Source organism: Diadema setosum, chromosome 19 (genome assembly GCF_964275005.1).
Source record: "Diadema setosum chromosome 19, eeDiaSeto1, whole genome shotgun sequence".
Lineage (NCBI taxonomy): Eukaryota > Metazoa > Echinodermata > Echinoidea > Diadematoida > Diadematidae > Diadema > Diadema setosum.
This window is the reverse complement of record NC_092703.1, coordinates 12834452-12854843: the sequence shown is the minus strand read 5'-3', so window position 1 is coordinate 12854843 and position 20392 is coordinate 12834452. Positions and strand designations below refer to the sequence as shown.

Genomic DNA, 20392 nt, shown 5'->3' with positions numbered 1-20392 from the left:
GAATGTTCAAGGCATGTTGGAGTAGCGCCATTGAACGGCGGCAGCTTTAACTGCAAATTCTGCCTCGAAGACCCGACCTGTAAAATCATTGTATCATTATAAAGGAAGATTTCAACGTAACAGAACGTCGATCTCTCTGAATAAAACCAGTCCCCCATTGTATTGACCAAAATCCACCACCACCCCCCCCCCCCGAAAAATAGTGAAATGTTTAAAGTGAAGGTCTTCTGGCATCCATTACATATTTTTCATCGGCGTACTCTTTAATAGCACTCCCCCAGTAGAGTTACAGTTCTCGGCTCTTGATGAAGAAAAAAAGTTACTTTTTTTTTTCGCGCAGTCACACGTGAGAAACCTGCGATATTTGTTTGATTGTTTGATAGATACTTTATTTTCTGCAAATCAATATACATAAGTTACATAATCATGAACATGTGGGGAAACATACAAAGTATATTTAAAACAGAGTCGTTTGACTTGCATAAACAACGATTTAAAAGGAAATTAATGATATGATATACAGTATGCATGTCTATGCAGCAGGGATTACAATAACAATTGTAGTTAAGAAGCAATTATGCAGAGGGCCGCCATTATAAGCATTGCTTGAAAAGATGGCCGGCCCGTGGAAAAGGTAGGGACGTACTAGATTCGTAACAATACAAATTCTGCTGCGAAGATAGCAGGGGAAAATAAACTGATGTGTGATAGTAATGAATGTGCGTGCAAGTGCTTGAAAGTGCACAAGGGCAGATAGGCTGGAATTTAGAATGATAGAATTGGTTTGCTGGAAGAGGGAACGACATGCGATGTTGCTATCGGGAGACCGACATTAGTCATATAAATTATTTGTTTTTAGTTCGTATTTGAAGTATACTGTAATAAAATGTGCTTCTTTAAGTTTGCTTTGAATGAAAACAAGGAGGCACACGGGTTCAACTCCTCAGGAAGAGTGTTCCATGTATCCGGACCGTGATGTCTGATCGACTTTTGAGCAAGTAAAATCTTTGGATTACTTAAATGAAAATCATGGGAAAGACGGGTAGGGTATGAGTGAATATGGTCATTGGTTACTAGGGCATTATGAAAAAATGGTAATAAATTTCTAGTGTGTTTATACAAAAAATATGGCAGTTAGGTATGATGTATATCATGGGCCTTTAGAGTCTTTAGGCGATAAAATATGGGATCAGTGTGAGCCAAGAAATTTGAATGTGTGCATATACGAAGAGCCTTTTTCTGGAGAAAAAAAAAATGTGTTCAATTCAGTTTTGCTACAGTTGCCCCATATAATATTGCAGTACATTACATATAGTAAAAATAAGGTGTTATATAACATTATTAAAGTTCGATCGTTAATTAAGTATTTTATTCTACCAGTTGCTTTAGATATTGCTGTTGTAATATTCTGGACATGAGTATTCCAAATTAGATTGCTATCTAGGGTCACTCCTAGGAACTTGGTTGAATGTTTCTCAGCAATGTTTGTATCATCAATAGAAATACTTTGAGGAAGGGTGGGTTGGGAATGAAGCGTATGAAAGTGTATAAAACATATCTTTTCAATATTCAATGAAAGCTTGTTACTTCTAAACCATTTCGAGATGTTCCTTAATTCCATATTTAGTGTATCAACCAGTGTTACAATGTCCTTGTGGGAATAAAAAAACGTTGGTGTCGTCTGCAAATAAGATGAAGTTTAAACTTTATAAATTCTTGTAAATGCAAAGAGAATGTGTTCATTATAGGGAAAAATAAAGTGTGTTTTATAAAGAGCTAGTCCTCTTCTGTATACAAGTGATACCATAGCAGTGACGTCATAGTCATGTTACTATAGATAGGTCTTATCATACTTCATTCCATGAAGCCTCCACAATGCTCTACATTAGAAGATTTATGGCCGGAATTTGCAGAGGAAGTTTACAGCTATAGTCCATTAAACTGATATGTAAATTCGTCGGCGTTTTCACGAACTGACGCTATTTCGATTTTGGTCAAAATTTTCAAAATCGAGATATTGGTACCAAATGAAAGGGCTTTCAAAACTCTACCGAATCCCAAAATTTTAGATCACAAAATTAATTATTCTTAATTTTATCAAAGAAAGAAAAAAACGACGGTACTCGAAATATCGAGAAATTGAGAAAAAGGAGTTTCACGAACCGACGCACGAAAGATACGCCGGTTCGTAAAACCCGAATTGCTACGGTGAAGAGCAATGCGGGTTTCACGAACTGTCGCAGTTGCGTTACTTTGAGCTTTGTTCAACTTACTGGCCTAGAATTAGGTTTTGGCCCTAATCCAGATCTCAGAGTGAGAACCAAACCTTCTGAAAGATGAATGACGGCCTAAGCCAGCCCACTGTCCACGAGTGAAGTGAATGGTAAGCTATAATCCTATTAAAATCATGCTCAAAATAACAGTTTCAGTTGGACTACCATAACCATTAATTGCGGTAGTGTGTAGTCCCATGTATTCAATCGCGTGATGCTTATGAAGCCTAGTCTGTAAACGCCATACAATTTCAAATTAGATCCCAAATCATATTATTTATTGTTTCTTTTCAACTTATGTCATTACTTCTGAGACTACTGAGTACTGTAGTCGTAACGTCTGTGTGCAAGACATGCAGATTGCAAGATTTCAAAGTCTCGAAGACACTATTTAAAGCCTTGACTTTTGAGTTGAAAATGAAATCATGAGATTGACAAAGTAGGCGTACTAAACAAAAAAAAAAAAAGTCTAACAGTAAAACTCAAAGGAAGAGTAAAGAATAAAGTTAGACATGTTAGACTTTTACTTTCAAGTCTAACTATTAAGTCTAAGTTAAGACTTTACTTGTAATACCGGTACCAGTTACTAAAACTAAGATCAGCTGAAGTCTAAGACCAAGTCAAATTAACACAGTTCAGAGCCATACCGGTACACGGTAGTCTAGCTCTAGATCTACATCTAGACTAGTGGTAATAGTAGGTAGAGTCCACCCATTTTTCCCCCAATCTTTACTGGTCCATTCCTGAAAAAGTTACTGGTCAGTGTCCAACAGTGATTTTTCCTGGTCAGGGACCGTCGGACCAGTGCCAGTGTGCAGCGTTGGTGTAGATGTCATCTATGACAGTATGTGGTCTAGTGATACTACCTAAACACTACGAGTACTCTACAGGTTAGGTGGCTTTCCTGTACAGTGCAGTGTTAAAGTATACTTGTGAATTCAGCCCTAGTACCGTACTGTGTGTAGTGTATGTCTAACGTTAGTTCGAGTGGAGTACCTAAGCACAGCGGTGGGGCTTTTTTCCCCTAAAACTTGTGAATGTGGCCCAACCAAATGGCGTTTATATATTTACGCTTGATTGATAGTGATACAGTGGCGCTGTCGATTTCCACAGCAGCCATACATAATCTTTTGTCCTTTCTTCTTTCCTTATTTCCCTTTGTTCTTTCACACTTTTTTATTCTTGGAATCGAAGGACTTCTAAGAAATGTCCCTCGACTGATTTAACCAGGACTCTTGAGTTCTGGTAAACCTAACCTAACCGAGTAACCGTTAACATTTGTTAGGCCTAACATAACAGTAACACTGACTTAGCCCTGTATTGACTTTGTCTTTGGCCGACTTACTGAGATGGCGAGTCTAACTCTTTAACGTTAGTCTAAACGTAGTCGTTCGATCTGTCAGTGTCAGTGTCACCGGCTTTTGTATATGGTGCCATCTCTAACGTACGTTAACAAGTTGATGTTAGTTATCTATGTCAACTTACTGAGTCAGTAATACATTTGTAGTGGTACTGTCATCCTGTTGGATATCGCCGCAATATCATCCGTGACGTGTTAATTTCGTGTCACAAAGACAAAAGTTGCCAAGATCTAATAGTATTAGATGTCTAGATCTAGATGTAGTCTAGATCTATAATATAAATTTTGTGAACCACTGGTAACTTAAAAGTGAAAGGTCTAGACTTCACTTAGTCTATAATTAGACCAGACATTCATGAGGCAAAGGCCTATTTAGTAGATCTATTCTTATTCTATTTTAACGTCAATTCCTACTAACTCGCCACGTGTTATTTCTAAGGCCAAGGACTTCCAGGTTAGTGATTTTTTTTTTTCATAAATACCAAACAGCAGACGTGTTTCATTTGCATTCTTGTGCAGACTTCATGAAAATATGTGCAGTATCAAAGAAATATGATGCACATGACAATGCCAGTGTTTTATAGGTGAATGGTTAATACCTTTAAAAGCTGAATGATAATGTAGAGTCTAGGTCTAATTAAGATGTTACAGTCTCTGATAAGAAACAGGTTTGATTGTCATAGACTGTTTCCCAAATGCAGGTACATGTAGTAATATTCAGCTATTCCAATGCAATGCCTTGTTTACAAATACATGTAGATTTATATTCATGTGAATGATGATTCAATTTCTACATGAGACATACCAAGTGCTAAACATAATATCTTGCATCAGTAAAATGTGTAAATGAAGAGACAATTTGAATATGCATCAAATACGAACAGCAGCATTTTTTGACATTCTTTGATCCTGCATAGGCCTACCATTTTGTTTTATGTTTAATATAAATAGAGCAAAATAATTTCAACTTCAGTTTTGTTGGCTGATTTTTTTTTCTTCTCAAAATTAAAGTTGTATCTTGTGCCATGATGTTTGATTTTAATCAAAAGTTCTTAATTTCTTTCTTTTCTTTCAGATGACTGGTGCCATGTAGTAGCGAAGAACTGGACTGTCTCAGAAAAGAAAAGGAAAAGTACAGGGTCGTGTATATCACCAACGGATGTGAATACAATGGTAATGTAGAGTCTAGGTCTTATTAAGATGTTAAAGTCTCTGATAATAAACAAGTTTGATTGTCGTAGACTCTTTCCCAGATGCAATTAGTAATATTCAGCTTTTTCAAAGCAATGCCTTGTTTACAAGGACATGCAGATTTATTCATGTGAATAATAATTTAAATTCTACATGAGACTTACTAAGTGCTAGACATAAGATCTTGCATCATTAAAATATGTAAAAGGCGAGACAATTTGAATATGCATCAAAAACAGCAGTATTTTTTTGACATTCTTTGATCCTGTATACCGTTTTGTTTTATGTTTAAATAAATAGAGCAAAATAATTTCAACTACAGTTTAGTTGGCTGATTTCTTTTTCTCAAAATGAAAGTTGTATCTTGTATCATGATGTTTGATTTTAATCGAAAGTTCTTAATTTCTGTCTTTTCTTTCAGATGACTGGTGCCATGTAGTAGCGAAGAACTGGACTGTCTCAGAAAAGAAAAGGAAAAGTACAGGGTCGTGTATATCACCAACGGATGTGAATACAATGGTAATGTAGAGTCTAGGTCTTATTAAGATGTTAAAGTCTCTGATAATAAACAAGTTTGATTGTCGTAGACTCTTTCCCAGATGCAATTAGTAATATTCAGCTTTTTCAAAGCAATGCCTTGTTTACAAGGACATGCAGATTTATTCATGTGAATAATAATTTAAATTCTACATGAGACTTACTAAGTGCTAGACATAAGATCTTGCATCATTAAAATATGTAAAAGGCGAGACAATTTGAATATGCATCAAAAACAGCAGTATTTTTTTGACATTCTTTGATCCTGTATACCGTTTTGTTTTATGTTTAAATAAATAGAGCAAAATAATTTCAACTACAGTTTAGTTGGCTGATTTCTTTTTCTCAAAATGAAAGTTGTATCTTGTATCATGATGTTTGATTTTAATCGAAAGTTCTTAATTTCTGTCTTTTCTTTCAGATGACTGATGCCATGCAGTAGCGAAGAGCTGGACTGTTTCAGAGAAGAAAAAAGTACAGCATCGTGCTGATCATCAAGGAATGTGAATACAATGGCTTAGGAAAGAAGACAATCTACAGATAGGATAGAAGGGAGAAATTGGGATGAAGGGCGACAACATAAGGACGGTATATCTACAGTGAAATGTGATTGTAAAGTGGAAACATGAAAGGAGATCCTAATATTGAAGGTGAAAACAATGCATTCCATTCTGTGATGTCATAATTACAATTTTGCTACACTTTAATAACACTACAGAGAGACATTTATATCAAGGAAAGCTTCATGTGGATGTGGAACGTTAGATTTTTTTAAGTGTTCATTGGTATGTATTTCATGATAATAAATCTTGAAGGTTTTGTGTGGTAATCATAACCTTGTGATAAATCTTGATAGATTTCTAAGTGCACATTGGCAATATTTAGATGATGCTGTAATCAGATTAAGTTCTATTCTCCTTTATTCTTTTATTTATTATTTTGTTGTCTTCAACCCACTTTGAATGTGTCACGTATGATTCTTATAAACATGGGAACATGCACTCCATGTAAATGATAGGACTTTTCACAAATTGACATAATTATTCAACCATCACTAGACTGTTCTGTTATAAGATGTTCTTTATCTAACTAAAATTGTAAATTATGATACGTGTATGTTCCCATGCAAACTCACAACAAAATACAGAAATTTGAGTTCTTTTAATAATAATTCATTATGTCTCTAAATTCACGATTAAAGAAAGTGATTGCAATAAGGATGTCAAACATCGTATATTAAAATAATAGATTATTCATTTGTCTCCATCCGTAGTAACGCACGCAACTGCAGTGTGCAGTTTGTAGGCTGCTGTGAAAAAAAAAATCACAGGCAGCCCAAGCAGGATTCGAACCCACGACCTCTGGATTACTAGACCAGCGTCATAACCACTAGACCACCAGAGTGCCCTGGCGCTACCTTTACACATGAATAATTAAGTATAGAAGGGCTTGGGGGCGCTTCGAAGTTTACTGCTCTTATTAAATATGTACATGTCATTTGCAACTCAACTAAAGATGATTAAACACACTGAAATTCTTACTTTAAATGATATTCATAATCTGTTTTTTTTTTTCTTTAATAGCTTGGGATGTACACTTTATACACTGTATCGGTCTACATTTCGCCTACAATATGGAATTCTTTACTTCGAGACGTTTGTTTTTAACAAACAAAAAATTAAGAGTCCTTGAAAGGTGCTGTAAAACAGTGGTGTTTGTTTGTTTGTTTGTTTTTTGGTGGGGGGGGGGAGGGGAGTCAAATTAGCCTTGGCCCCTCTCCGCCGTCTTTTTTTTTTTTTCCTTTAGCTGCATATTTTTTAGTCATCACATGAAAATTCGTCTGCATCCACCCCGTAGTTTTGCTGATGACCTTTCTTTTTAATTATTTTAGCCACACACAATTTTGGCTGAATTTCCCCAACCCTCTTGTGAATTTGCTAGTACATGTACTAAAACACATTCTCAGAATGTGTTTATAGTACTGGTGGATTAAGGATTCACAGGGAGGGGGGGGGGGGGGTCGGCCAAAATTTCTCTTTTCTCATAATACAAGCCTTCGGGGCGAAAGGCTGATATTATGGGCTTTCTGCACACATTTTTAGATGCTAATTATTGGTTAACATGAGCATGGTCATTTATGTTGTGATTAATTTGTTTCCTTATATATGTATGACTTCTATTAGAGACTTAATTGGCTTGGCACTCCTTACATCGACCTATTTTAGACACCCATTTCCCTCTCTCGTGCTTTTTCTCTACTGTCCTGTGAATAGTGTAACTACATGTACATGCAGTACCTCTTCTCTTTTGTATGATATACATCAAGTTTTTATCTGAGCATATGGGTGTTGCAGCACTCTCAAGCTTCATGCATATGCAGCAACATCTTTGAGTGGTCATATACATACATGTAGTTATGCTTGATATATTAATTTGAGGATGTTATTCTTTCTCTTGTATATGTTCCGTCCGCACTCTATAGATGTAAATGTACGATGTAAGATTTGGTGTGCATGTTCGAACTGTGTTCCTCTTTTTGTGAACACACAAGAACTGATATAATAATGAACTTGAATTACACATATTCTTGAATCTTGATTCCATCTCCATTTGCCATTGGATATGTATTGATTTATGGAGCTCTTCCACAATTGTTATCCTTCCCATTGTCATTACTCATCTCTGAATAATTCAAATTTGATATTCTATTGAGGACCTATGTTTCTTCGATTACATAATGTACCTCTTCAATATATTGCTGCAAAAGGCATAATAAAACATGACCATTATTATATATTTAAAATGAAGCTTGAAATTCTGATAGTGTTGATATTCATGTATTTTTAGGAGTTTATCAGTTTCGAAGAGTGCATGCAGGATGAGTTTATGTCTTTATATGATCAGGTGCAGCTATCATAGAATCTGTTGAGCAGGAAAGAGAAAGATGGAAAATGAGGAATTATGAGTGAATTCGCATGCGAGCCAAATGACAATAATGACACTGATAAAAATTGTGACAAAGTAAATGTCACAAATATGTGGAATAATAAGAAATAAAGAAATTAATATATTATTTCAGAGAAAGAAATAACAGAGTGCATGCATGAGTATGAAAGATGAGTAAATACAAGTAATTATTACTGACTGGCACGTCTTTTTCCCAAGATTTAGCGGTATCCTTCATCTTAGAACAAACATTCATAATTACAGTGTATTATGAAAGAAGTGAACCGAATTTGAATTAAAAATAATGTGAAAAAATGAAAAAGTAAGTTAATTAAGTAAAAAAAAAACGGTAAAAAGTAAAAAAAATATGAAACACAGTATACCGAATACATGTATTACCATAGATGTCCAAATGCAAAAGTGTTAAATAATAATATATCCACAAAAAAAAGGGGGGGGGGGCAAAGAAATCTTTGGAACGATCAACCACAGCTATAATAACAATACATGCGTGTACTAAATGAAGATGAAAACAATGACAACACTCTTTTTAGAACAATTAAGAGAAACTGGCTTGTATTATCATCTTAATTATCACTAAATGTATTGTAATCATCACAACAATCATTACATGACAATTAATTTCAATTAATAAGGTTATTGTTGATAAGCAGGTATAGCCCTAATAGTATTTGTATGTAAACACATACGAAAATGAAATAGCGACGGTTCGTAGATACACGCGTATTGCACGTTACCTATTGTACAGGCCCTACAGCGCGGGTCTCACGAACCGGCGTAATACAACTTACGTCGGTTCGTGGGACCCGCGCTTAAGTACATAACCTATGGTGCGCGCAAGAAACGATGGATTTACGAACCGACGCAGTGAGTTTGAAGACAGAAATATCGTAAATTTTTTGAATTCACACTAAAATTACACTATGGATAGGAAGAATAACTTCCACTCTCATCACCCTGTCAAAATTTTCACACACAAGACAGGAAAAGTCATTGAAAACGTTGTCTAAAACTTGTGAGATCTTTAAACGCGATTTTCTCAGAACTGCATTTTCGCTCAAAAACGAAATAGCGTCGGTTCGTGGTAATGCCGACGAATTTTGATTGAGTATACAAAAAGTGTGCGTGACACGTCGTCTATGCCAACAGACAGACATCCCATAAATGAACGCAGGCTAACGCGCACACGACGTTTTAATCCATTATAGACTATCAATAGCCGAAGACCCTGGATTATATAAATTACTTTTGTGAATGCGGACAATTAAGTCTGTTTTTAACTTCGGCAACATCCTTACACAGATTGTCAAAGTCACTTCCAGTTGGATTACTCGAGAGGGCAAACGTTTGTGGCCGTTGCGCTATATGAAAAGTGGAATTATGGTCTTCTGGGGTATTGCAATTAATCTCCCTTCTTGCACCGGAAACTCGCGATTGAATGCAAGTTGCAATTGATATATCTATTGCAAAGTTTGCGATAGATATTTGCAACTGATTTCAACTCAACTTTCTTGCAACACTCCCTAACAGAATAATACTTCGTTGTTATGATACACATCTACGGGCAGATAGTGGATAAGACTTTTTGACTTTCTGATCGGAGGTCCCCAATTCCCATCCTACCAAATGCCAACGTCCTTGGACAAGATGTTTTTTTATCTATCATCTCTCTCTCTCTCGACCCAGGTGTTATAAATGGGTACCTGGCAACGCTAGGGTAATAATGATGGCAGGGCCCTCTGGTAGGGTTGTGTGTGGCAATATTGAAGAGGCTACCCTGGATAAAGAAGACCATAATCATCTTTTATACGAATTCAATTTGAATTGATATCGTTTTCCCTTGGGCGTGAACTGGTATTCTCCTCAATTCTTCTTTTTTTCTTTTTTTTTTCCGGGGGTAGGGGGTGTCCACACTTCAAACAAATATAAGTTGAGCACGATATATGAAGATTGAGTTCCATGACTGCCGCAAAATGAGCGCACTTACAATGTCGTAATTCAGGTTTGCAGGTATACGTTTTTCTGTGAAAAAAATTAATAGTTATCGAGGAAAATTGAGATTCAAGGTGACTTTGCAGTTTGAATAGTCATAATTATATATATAATCATGTTGAAGCTTTATGGCGTTGCTGGGGTAACATACTGAAAAGCTGGTAGCTTGAACAGTGCAGGGCCCCGTTTTATCAAAAGGTATAATCGGTTATAAATTTCTTTACCACACAGGCTGCCATAGACTTATGATAGAAATCAACTATATAATCGATTATAACTCTTCATAAAACAGGGTCCTGCATGGTCTTTCAAGAAATGATAAAAAGGTAAATAGAAAATAACTGTCTCTTTCTCTCTCTCTCCCTATGGGGAGGGGAGGGTGTCAACATTTTTAACAAATGTAAGTTGAGGACGATATAAAAATACAAAAGATAAATATTAAAGTATCTGATTTTATGCTTTTCCATCTGCAAATGCAAAGGGAAGGATCGTCGTCAACCATCACGAGTAACACGATTGCTATACGACCCCGTCGTGGGTATGATCGATACAGAAAGTCGACCAGTTTTGCCCGCTTCAACGAATGTCACTCGCATATATCTCTTTGCCTTGGTTGATTTATTTTCCTCGCTCGAAGTTGAATAAAAAGTTACGTTATGTTTAAACATGTTAAAGTGCACATCGTACGCAGCGAAATAACTGCTTTCCATTAATATGAATGACAAAGAATGTAAGAATTGTATGTGTGCTTGCATAATAAACATGTTCACGACAACCATAAAGTTTGCATGTCTTTGACTTGCAACACGTAGCAACGTCTAATGCGTGAACTCTGATTTCTAGATAGTATCGAAGTTTATTCATCATAGCAGGTGAACTGGATGACTCGTTTCTAGAGTCCGGAGGGACACAATTTTGATAAGTATGAATACATCAGTCAGTGTAAAGTGGCCTGTTTGTAATTCTACAGTGCGTAACCGCCAGTCGGCAGTCATTCCTTCATGTACTTTCCTATCACCTTTCGATTTCTTCCTTATCGGTCTATCCTAAATTCTTAGTTTAAATCCATTTCCTTGTACCTTTTTATCTGCCTACGCTGAATTCTTCATTAAGTCCCTATCTTTGTAAATCGATTCTTCTGCTTTTTGGTCGTCTGGTTTCCTCTTCACTGTCATAATATTTATCTCTCCTCGCTCCATCTCTTCCTTTCATCTCTCTCTCTTCGTCCTTCCTTTTCTTATTCCTTCCTCCTTTTTTCATCCCACACTTTCCCATTCGCCCTTTTCAGCCTATCTGCTTATCTCACTATCTCTCTTTTCTTCTTTTAATTCCTACCTCCATCTTTCCTTCCTTTTCCCTATTCCCGCCTTCTCTCCCCCTTACTCACACTCTTACTCTTTTTTTTTTCTTTATCCCCATCCTAGACTCCCACCTTCTCTCTCCCTCTTCCCTGCGCCCGCTGCGACCGCTATGCTTGTGAGGATCGATGGCCTACTTTTGGCTGCCGCCGTAAGTGCCGCTGCTGCCTTGTTCGGGCGCTGGAAGCAATAAGCGACATTGCCGTTTTTAATCAAATATTAATAATCCGGTGAATGAGTGATTGGAAATGCAGGCGTGACCGAGGGGCAGGTGTTGTCATTTCAATTTATTAGGATCTTGTAAGCAATAATCCGGGTTCCCCTTTTGTATCCTCTCTCTCTCCCTCTCTCTTAACGTCTTGTTGCATCAAGCGAGTATTATAATGCCATTTTGTCTAAGCGGAAAACTTCAACTATCTACGAACATGTCCTCTAAATCGTCATGTCTTCTGCTTTGTTTTTAAACAATGCGAAGAACCCGGGTGGAGACGCGCAATTCGTAGAGCGTTCGTCATTTAATTCAAGTAAAAGCTGACAAATCATAACGTATCCCACCTTATAAGTTGTTACTTAATAACAACGTTGGAATATCCAGATACTTCATGAGACATCTCATCTGGATTTGCTTGAGTAATAACCTAAGGTAACCAAGATATTTGTACACCTGTCGTAATCTTTCTAATTTCCATCGTATAACAAATCAATAATCATTCATGTGGGAGTTGTTGCTGCAATTCTCAGTCTGGATCAGGGGCTGTCGAATGCCTACATTATTTGCTGCTGAGGGATACCGTACACAATGGTACATAGAAGTCGGTACACTCGGCGGAAATGGTCGATTTACTGTCACTGAGGCCTAAATATCGGGACGATATCACGGATTATCACCCAGAGAATTACGATACCTAGTAATTACACTTGTTCCGAGTTACTTGTGTCTGCTGTGTTGAATACATTTCGTCGCTTGTATACCAAATGATATTCGCTGAATCAATTTTATTTAGTTTTATGAGATGACATGGTCTAGTGGCTTGCTTACAGTGCTTTCAATCGGAGGTTAATTAAAGTAAGAATAAAAAAGAAGTAGAGTTCTATACGCACATTAATAAATGATTGATAAAAATCTAAAACAAAATTACAGAGCTATTACGCTGTTGAAGATTTGCTGACCCTTTACAAATATTTAGTTCTCAAAATTCTCAAATTAGTGACGTGATGATGTCATCACCTCAAAATTTCCCATTGAGTGTGCACCCCCCAATAAAAAAAAAAATGACGAAAATTAATTTTTCTGCTACAACAGTTTTAAATATTATGTTCTTCCTGCTGCTGAATAACTTTAGATAGTGATCAGACAAACGTATTCTAGACAAGAGAACAAATTGCATGGGTTGAAGAAAAAAAAAAGAGGAAATTTTCTTTTCTGAAAGCATAATATTATGACCTACTTTAGTTTCCATCAGGGCACATTATACAAACCCGTTCGATGGGACCTCGATTATGACAACGCCAAAGATATTTATAATAGCACCCAACATTATATCTTTGAAGTAAAAGGAAATCAATGATGATGATGATGATGATGATAATAATTATAATGATGATGATGATAATAATAATACTAATACTAATAATAAAAATAATAGTTATAATAATGATAATGATAATGATAATTGTAATAATGATAATAATAATACTAATAGTAATAATGAAAATAATGATATAATGATAATAATGATATTAAATCATTATGATGATGATGATAATAATATTAATAATAACAATGATAGAAGAGTCGTCTTATAAGCCGTGTGTGTTACACAGTGACACTCCCGGCGCAGAAAGGTGAAACCTCTTTTTGACATTGCCTCATTAGGTGAGAGCCATGCATGATTGAAAGAAAATAGTTATTGGAACAAAAGGTTTTGAGTTTCTCTATGCAGTGAATTGTAGTTATGATGGAATATGGAATCATTCATAGAAATAGTAAGTTGAATTCATCCACTATGAACCACATGCAGGGACACAAACAAATTGTAAATAAGGTGTGATCCCTGGTGAATTACGTGGCACTGAGCTTCGTAACGTTGATTTCGTAGCTGATAACGTGGCTGGGGCGCTGTGGGATATTGATAAGACTCCCGAATCCCAATCAGAGGAACGCGAGTTCGATTCCCGCCCAGTGCTTTATACGCCCTTTGACAAGATGTTTTAACCCACCACGTCCCTCGATCTCGACCCAGGTGTATAAATGGGTACCTGGCAACGCGAGGGTAATAATAATGACAGGCCCCTCTGGTAGAACAGTGGCAACACTGAAGAGGCTACCCTGGCTAAAGAAGACCTTGTTATTATCATTATCATTATCACAGCCCTTCTCGGTCAAACGCATAGCTGGTGTAAGCATAATAATGATACACATGATAACACATACAGGAGCAAAATTCATGACTTTGTCAATAGCAACCTACAAAAAACCTTAACAAAAAAAAAAACCTTAACAAAAACAAAAACAAAACAAAGCTAACATAATGGACAAAGGGGAGGAGCAAATCACGTGCTCTTCCGCGAAGATATTCATTTTGTAAGACAGGCGAACTCAGTCTTTACTTTCTACCAGAATAACGAAATTATAGTGACCTATCTGATAACAAGCTTCAAAAGGTGAATGAAAGCAAAAAAAAAACAAACAAAAAAACAAAACAAAACAAAAAACAACAACAACAAACAAACAAAAAACTCCTATAAATACATCATCAGCAAATTCTACTCTGAATGTAATGAGTAACACTGCCCTCGACAGATTTCCAACACTGTACACCACACACACACACACACACACACACACACTCTCTCTCTCTCTCTCTCTCTCTCTCTCTCACACACACACACACATTATACATATATACGTCTATATCATAAACCCACAAAAAGTAGAGATACTGAGACTGTGATTGTCAAAACCATAATTGATCACCCCTTGCATGTAATCGGTGATCTTATCTTCAGTAGATCGTAAACTAGGTCACAGGCAGTGGAGAGAGAAAGAAAAGGGAAATAGTGGTAGATAATGAGTACGAAGAGAAAGAGAGGAATAGCGGATATTTAAGTGAGGAATATTGGCAAGCCACGAACCTCTCATAAATCAAACGACATATATGATTTGTTTAATAATAATCCTGAATATGGTACTATGTACTTTTCATGAAAAATTAGATTTTGTGGATTTTTTCCTTGTAATTTCTTTCATATTGTCCAAAATGTCGTCATGAACACCAAGACTTTAACAAATCATAACTTTTGAATCAATTGTCCGATTTTCGTCAAACTTTCACATATCTGTTTTGCTAATATTGCTGCTCGAACTCAATCCACATCGATATATTGTGGGCTCCGGTTTCCATTCGATTCATAGTCGCCAAGCTTAAAGGAGACCTCCGGATGATTTTCAGACTTTTAACAATTATGAACGACTATAAATTGGTTAAACTGGGTACAGAGTTTCAGAATTTATAGTGATTGGGATGAGGAAAAAGAATGTTTTCAAAATTCATGACAAATCACAATGAACAAGGATGATGACATGGCAGCCTCACTATCACAATGCATGAGTATAGGGGCTCAAGGAAGCAGAACAAAAGAAGAAAGCATGCATAAATTCTACACAGGTGAACTTGCTAAGCACATTGTATTGTAATGGTATCACATTGCTACATTTCTGAAATATGTGAGACTCCTATGTCATCATCACTATTCAATGTAATTTGTTTTTGGTTTTCCAGAGTATCGATTTCTCTGCTAAGGGGCCACAATAAATTCCACAAATCTATCCGTGGAGCTGTTGAGTTATATTCTCCATGATATGAAATTATAAAAATCGTGTGGAATGCCTTTTAAGTTCGTATTATCATTGTGATTACACCTTCCTATAGCTCATCATACGGCGACCGGGCCATGAAGCTATGGCTATCGTCTCATAAAGGTACTGGCACTGCGGACTTTACAGATCACTACCGCTTGTGACAGAAACTCCCCCTTGTGCAGAAATGCAACAGATGTTACGGGAATACTCACTCTTCTGAGTAAGCATACAATCGCTGTCTTTGTCTGCAGACAACAGGGAATATTCCACTTTCTTATGATTATTTGTAACATTTTTTATAGAACTTGTAATATCAGTTATTGATACACCTGTACAACATTTCGGAAATTCTGACTACAAGTCACAGTACTTCATTTCTCATCAGATACCAGTAACCATGATAACGTGTGGTGAGTTGGCTCAGTCGGTAGAGTGTTTGCCTCAAGATCAAAGGACCCGGGTTCGATTCCCGAGTCATACTGAGCAATGTTGTCTGTAATCATACCGTTCCCTCTATAGTAAGGGGCAAAAACACGCTGTCCCTTGGATAACACATTTTAATGGAGGTCCCGTATTACTTTCGGGGTAAACATGTTAAAGGGATGGCACAGTTTTCAAACTTTTTTTTTAATGATGATTTTTCTTTTAAGATAATGAGAAACCTCTTTTCAAATAATTGTTATACAAGAGCATATAACTCTGTGAGGAATGCAAAAATTATTTGATGAAAATTGGTTTTGAAAGGGCTGAGATAGCAAAAACAAAGCGATAATAAAAGGTAGGACTCACCTTTTACAATGATCTCTGTTTTATTTTGTTTTTGGACATGTTGGATATCTCAGCCATTGCAAAACCGATTTTCATCAAATTAACTTTGAATTCCTTTAAGAATATTTGTATGCTCTTAAACATTTCATAAAGTGGTTTGCAAGTATCTCGAAAAAAGCTTAAAAGCTGAATCCTCACCTCGACCAATACTATACCATCTCTTTTACGTTGTAACCACAGTATCAATGAACTCAGATCTGTAAAAGCCGACCTCGTTCTCTTGAATCACACACACAAAAAAAAAGTGGACAAGAGCTACACAGTTTTAGCGAACGATTTTAAATTGTAAATAGAAACAATTATAGATAATTGCCAAGATTCTTGGAAAATGATTGCAAGAGTATTAAAGTACTGGTTCGGACAATAAATTGCGTAACAAGGGGAGACGATGTCATGTCTACCAAAGTTTTCCTTTCCTCAAGATTTTTCATTCTTAAAATGTATAAAAAATTATGACAATACGGAAATAACGGTATCAAGCTTCATATCATTTGAGATTTTAAATGATTCAGATCGCGGGGCCTATCAAGATTTTAAAGAGTGAGGGGATTGTAGTGATCTTTGTGAAGAAAGCAATGAATTACTCAAAGAGCTTGGTTGCCAAATGGGCCCAGCGCCATTTTTAACCATTTTTAAGTCCCATCATCGGATAGAGCATCGGACCTCCAGTGATACCTCACTTGTGACAGAGCAATGACCATTCTTGCTATGTGTAAATTTATGATTAAGAGATCTCATATTTTCTTCTTCTTTACATATGCATTTTCTTTTTTGTCCAGCTTTAATCGCAAATATATTACCGCAAAAAGAATGGAGTTATACACTCGATTTGAGATGAAGCTCTTCAACTTGAAAATTACAAAGAGACACGTTGCATTATCAAATTTTCTTACATAAAAAATGACAGTTACTCATCTGCGTTTCAAGGGAACAATTGAAAGTTCATATAAATTACATATAACTTTCGCTTATATACTTGAAATTTTAATTTTAAACATTTTGCTTTATTGATTTCACTCAAGTAATGTCCACCTGACACTGTACTGTAGTGTTTTTTTTTTTCCCACTCGCTCTCTCACGACTTTTATATATATAGGAACTGCCGATTAGAGGTACATACTCACGAGTTTTAGGCCAGGATCTGTGTTTGTGTGTATGGGAAAATTAGCTGTCTACATGTTTTTCTTTCCTTCGTCTCTTTGGTGAAGTCTCTGTGTTTTTGCATTGGTATATCAACTTTGATTTTTGTGTGTGTGTTTTTAGATACCTGCAACTGTATAACAAGCTTTTTGTAGAGAAAGTAATCAGACAGGAGATTACAATCTTATATATATGTATGTGTTTGTTTGTTGTTGGTTTTTTAAAGCAGTGCAGTAGATTACGTGTATATAATAGCAACTGTGCTCTAGATGATGATGTGATGTAAACTGCTGCAAAACAACTTATCGTTTGCAGGAGCACTATACGAATGTTATCATTATTGTAATTGTAATTGTACCCGGACACGTGTTGATGGTATCTGATGCTGCACGAAATGGGTGTACTGTATTAACTAACGGTGTTCACTCCTTCAATCAATCCTCTGGCTCAACCTCTAATCACAATATACAGTGCATTCCTGCTTTAAAGAATGCTTTCAAAATTAAATTTTGCTACAACAAAGAAAAAAATTCAGGTCAAAAAATTATCATCTGTATAAATTATATTTGTATACGTTATTTGTTTGGCTATACAGAAATTTCAACAGAACGAAACAATTCTGCCGGTCCCGAGGAGTTTGTTATTTAGGGAGTCATCTAGTGTGTATTTATACGTGTACATATACACATCTCTCTCTCTCTCTCCCATTATATACACACACACATATACATAATATAATTATATATATATATACATATATATTTATATATAATATAATTATATATACATACATACATATATATAATATAATTATATATATATATACATACATATATATATATATATATATAATATAATTTTATATATATATATATATATATATATATATATATATATATATAGATTTACATGTATGTGTGTGTGTGTGTGAGTGTAAATACAAACATCCACATGCTTTCACGATTAGCTTCTTTCCTTGTCTCTTTCTCTCTCTCTGATGGGACACACAAAAATAAAGCACATGTTAACGTGAGAAAGCCCTTTTTGTTGATTGACAATCTTCAAAAATAGTTTTAATCATCAGAATTTCTCCCTTTTTTGTACTCGCGATCGCACAAACAATGTCCAGCATAACATTGTGTTTTACATGCACAGCAATACAAGTATTTTTGAACACCACTAGAAACAATCTTATGGAACTCTTTTGCAAGTCAGTTTTTTTTCCTATCACCAGTTTTCTTTAAATGTTACTCTTACCAGAAAACCAATACAGTAAAAGTGTTTGCACACCCAATACAATGTCTGCATTACAATGAAACTTGAGGTAAAACATAAAACCAGATAAAATTTTACAAAATATTTACCAGTATAACAATCAACTGGTGGAGGGGTAAGGCTTACAAAAACCACATTACCTTCATGGATTAAATTAATCTAAAACTTTGATCTATAAACCAAATAAAAATGACTTGCATAAACTATTATAGATAAAACAAATAAAAGAATACTAAAACTTCTGAAACATGAGAATAATTTGACACTTGCTCTGATTTGTCTACTAAATGAAGAAAAATAAAATAATTTTCTCTTACTTTTTTTTTTTATCTTGGAAGTCTGCACAAACAGTTTTTTAGGGTAAAATTGGCAGGGGCAAACAGCTCAACGAAGAATAAAAACTTACTACAAAACCATTCTTTTGGAGTTGAGTTGAAAAAAAGGCATTACAGATAAATACAAATGTGCCTTTAAGAAAAAAAATCACATCTGGCCTATGATTTCTAAGATGATCATTGTGGAAATGTTTCCAAGTTTGGTTACTGACAGAATCAACCATAATTTTTCACGTACAATAGAAGCATTCCTATCACTTACAGAGAAACAAATGCATTTTAAACCACAAAAGTTCAACTTGGTCGACAATTTTTAAATATAGAAGAAAAAAAAATACAAAGAAAAAAATTGGAGACTTGGTACAAAAACTTGACCACAATGATTACTGAGTGCAAATGATTTATGCATACACATTTTCCAGGAAATATGAAGGGAATGGGTAAAGTTATCCGTTTAGAACGGTTGCTAGGAAACACTCTGGAGAAGAAACGCACCTTCTTTCTCTTGACTATATAGTTATATATGTTATAGAACATATTGTAGGCGAAGAACCAGCACTCAGTAACTCCACAGGTGTTGCAGAGTCATAGCAAGTTCCAGTTCAATAATATTGGGGGGGGGGGGGTGGTGTACATTTAAACTACATATCAAATTCCACGACTGTTCCAACAAAAATTCTCAGTGTAAAATCAAATCCAAATTTCAAAGTAAATTCTAAAACAAGGTTAAAAGAGAAGTGATGTGAAAAAAATTATTCCATACACATCTGATGTAAAAGAATGAATATTGTCTTCTTACCAAGAAGTGAAAAATACAGGGGTTTACACATTCCTTGACAAAGGATTACACACTGGTTACATCAATTCACATTGCAGACAAAAAACAAACATGAGATATACTATGTCTGGAACCATCACAGAACTACGTTTACCCTCCTATAGTTTGAAAAAAAAAAAATCCTGATTTTTGGGTGAATAACGAAAGACACTTATTTTTGAAAAAAAAAAACAACAAACAGATAGTGTGCTTCCATCTTTTGTTTAATGCATGGTTTCTACCTGAGCCTTTCAAATATGGTAATAATAATCATAAAAATGATTTTTTTTTTAAAAGCCACACAGGCATCAAAACCAAGGAGCCTGGATAGTTTTCAACAGTAAAAGAAAATTACAAATGAATGTCTTCTTTTTGAGAACCCCTTGGGGCTGCTTGCCATGAATGAAGTCTGGTGACTGAAGTGATGAAACGTGAGTTTACATGTCCGTTTTGAGTG

General features: G+C 35.6%; 1 long non-coding RNA gene across 1 annotated transcript; it reads left to right on the top strand.

Annotated features, from left to right (window-relative positions):
- The first annotated feature begins 2152 nt into the window (after positions 1–2152).
- Positions 2153–4793, top strand: LOC140243162 (uncharacterized). The gene is made up of 2 exons (XR_011902175.1): positions 2153–2383; positions 4709–4793. It is a non-coding gene; the product is annotated as an uncharacterized lncRNA (long non-coding RNA).
- Positions 4794–20392: the final 15599 nt, after the last annotated feature.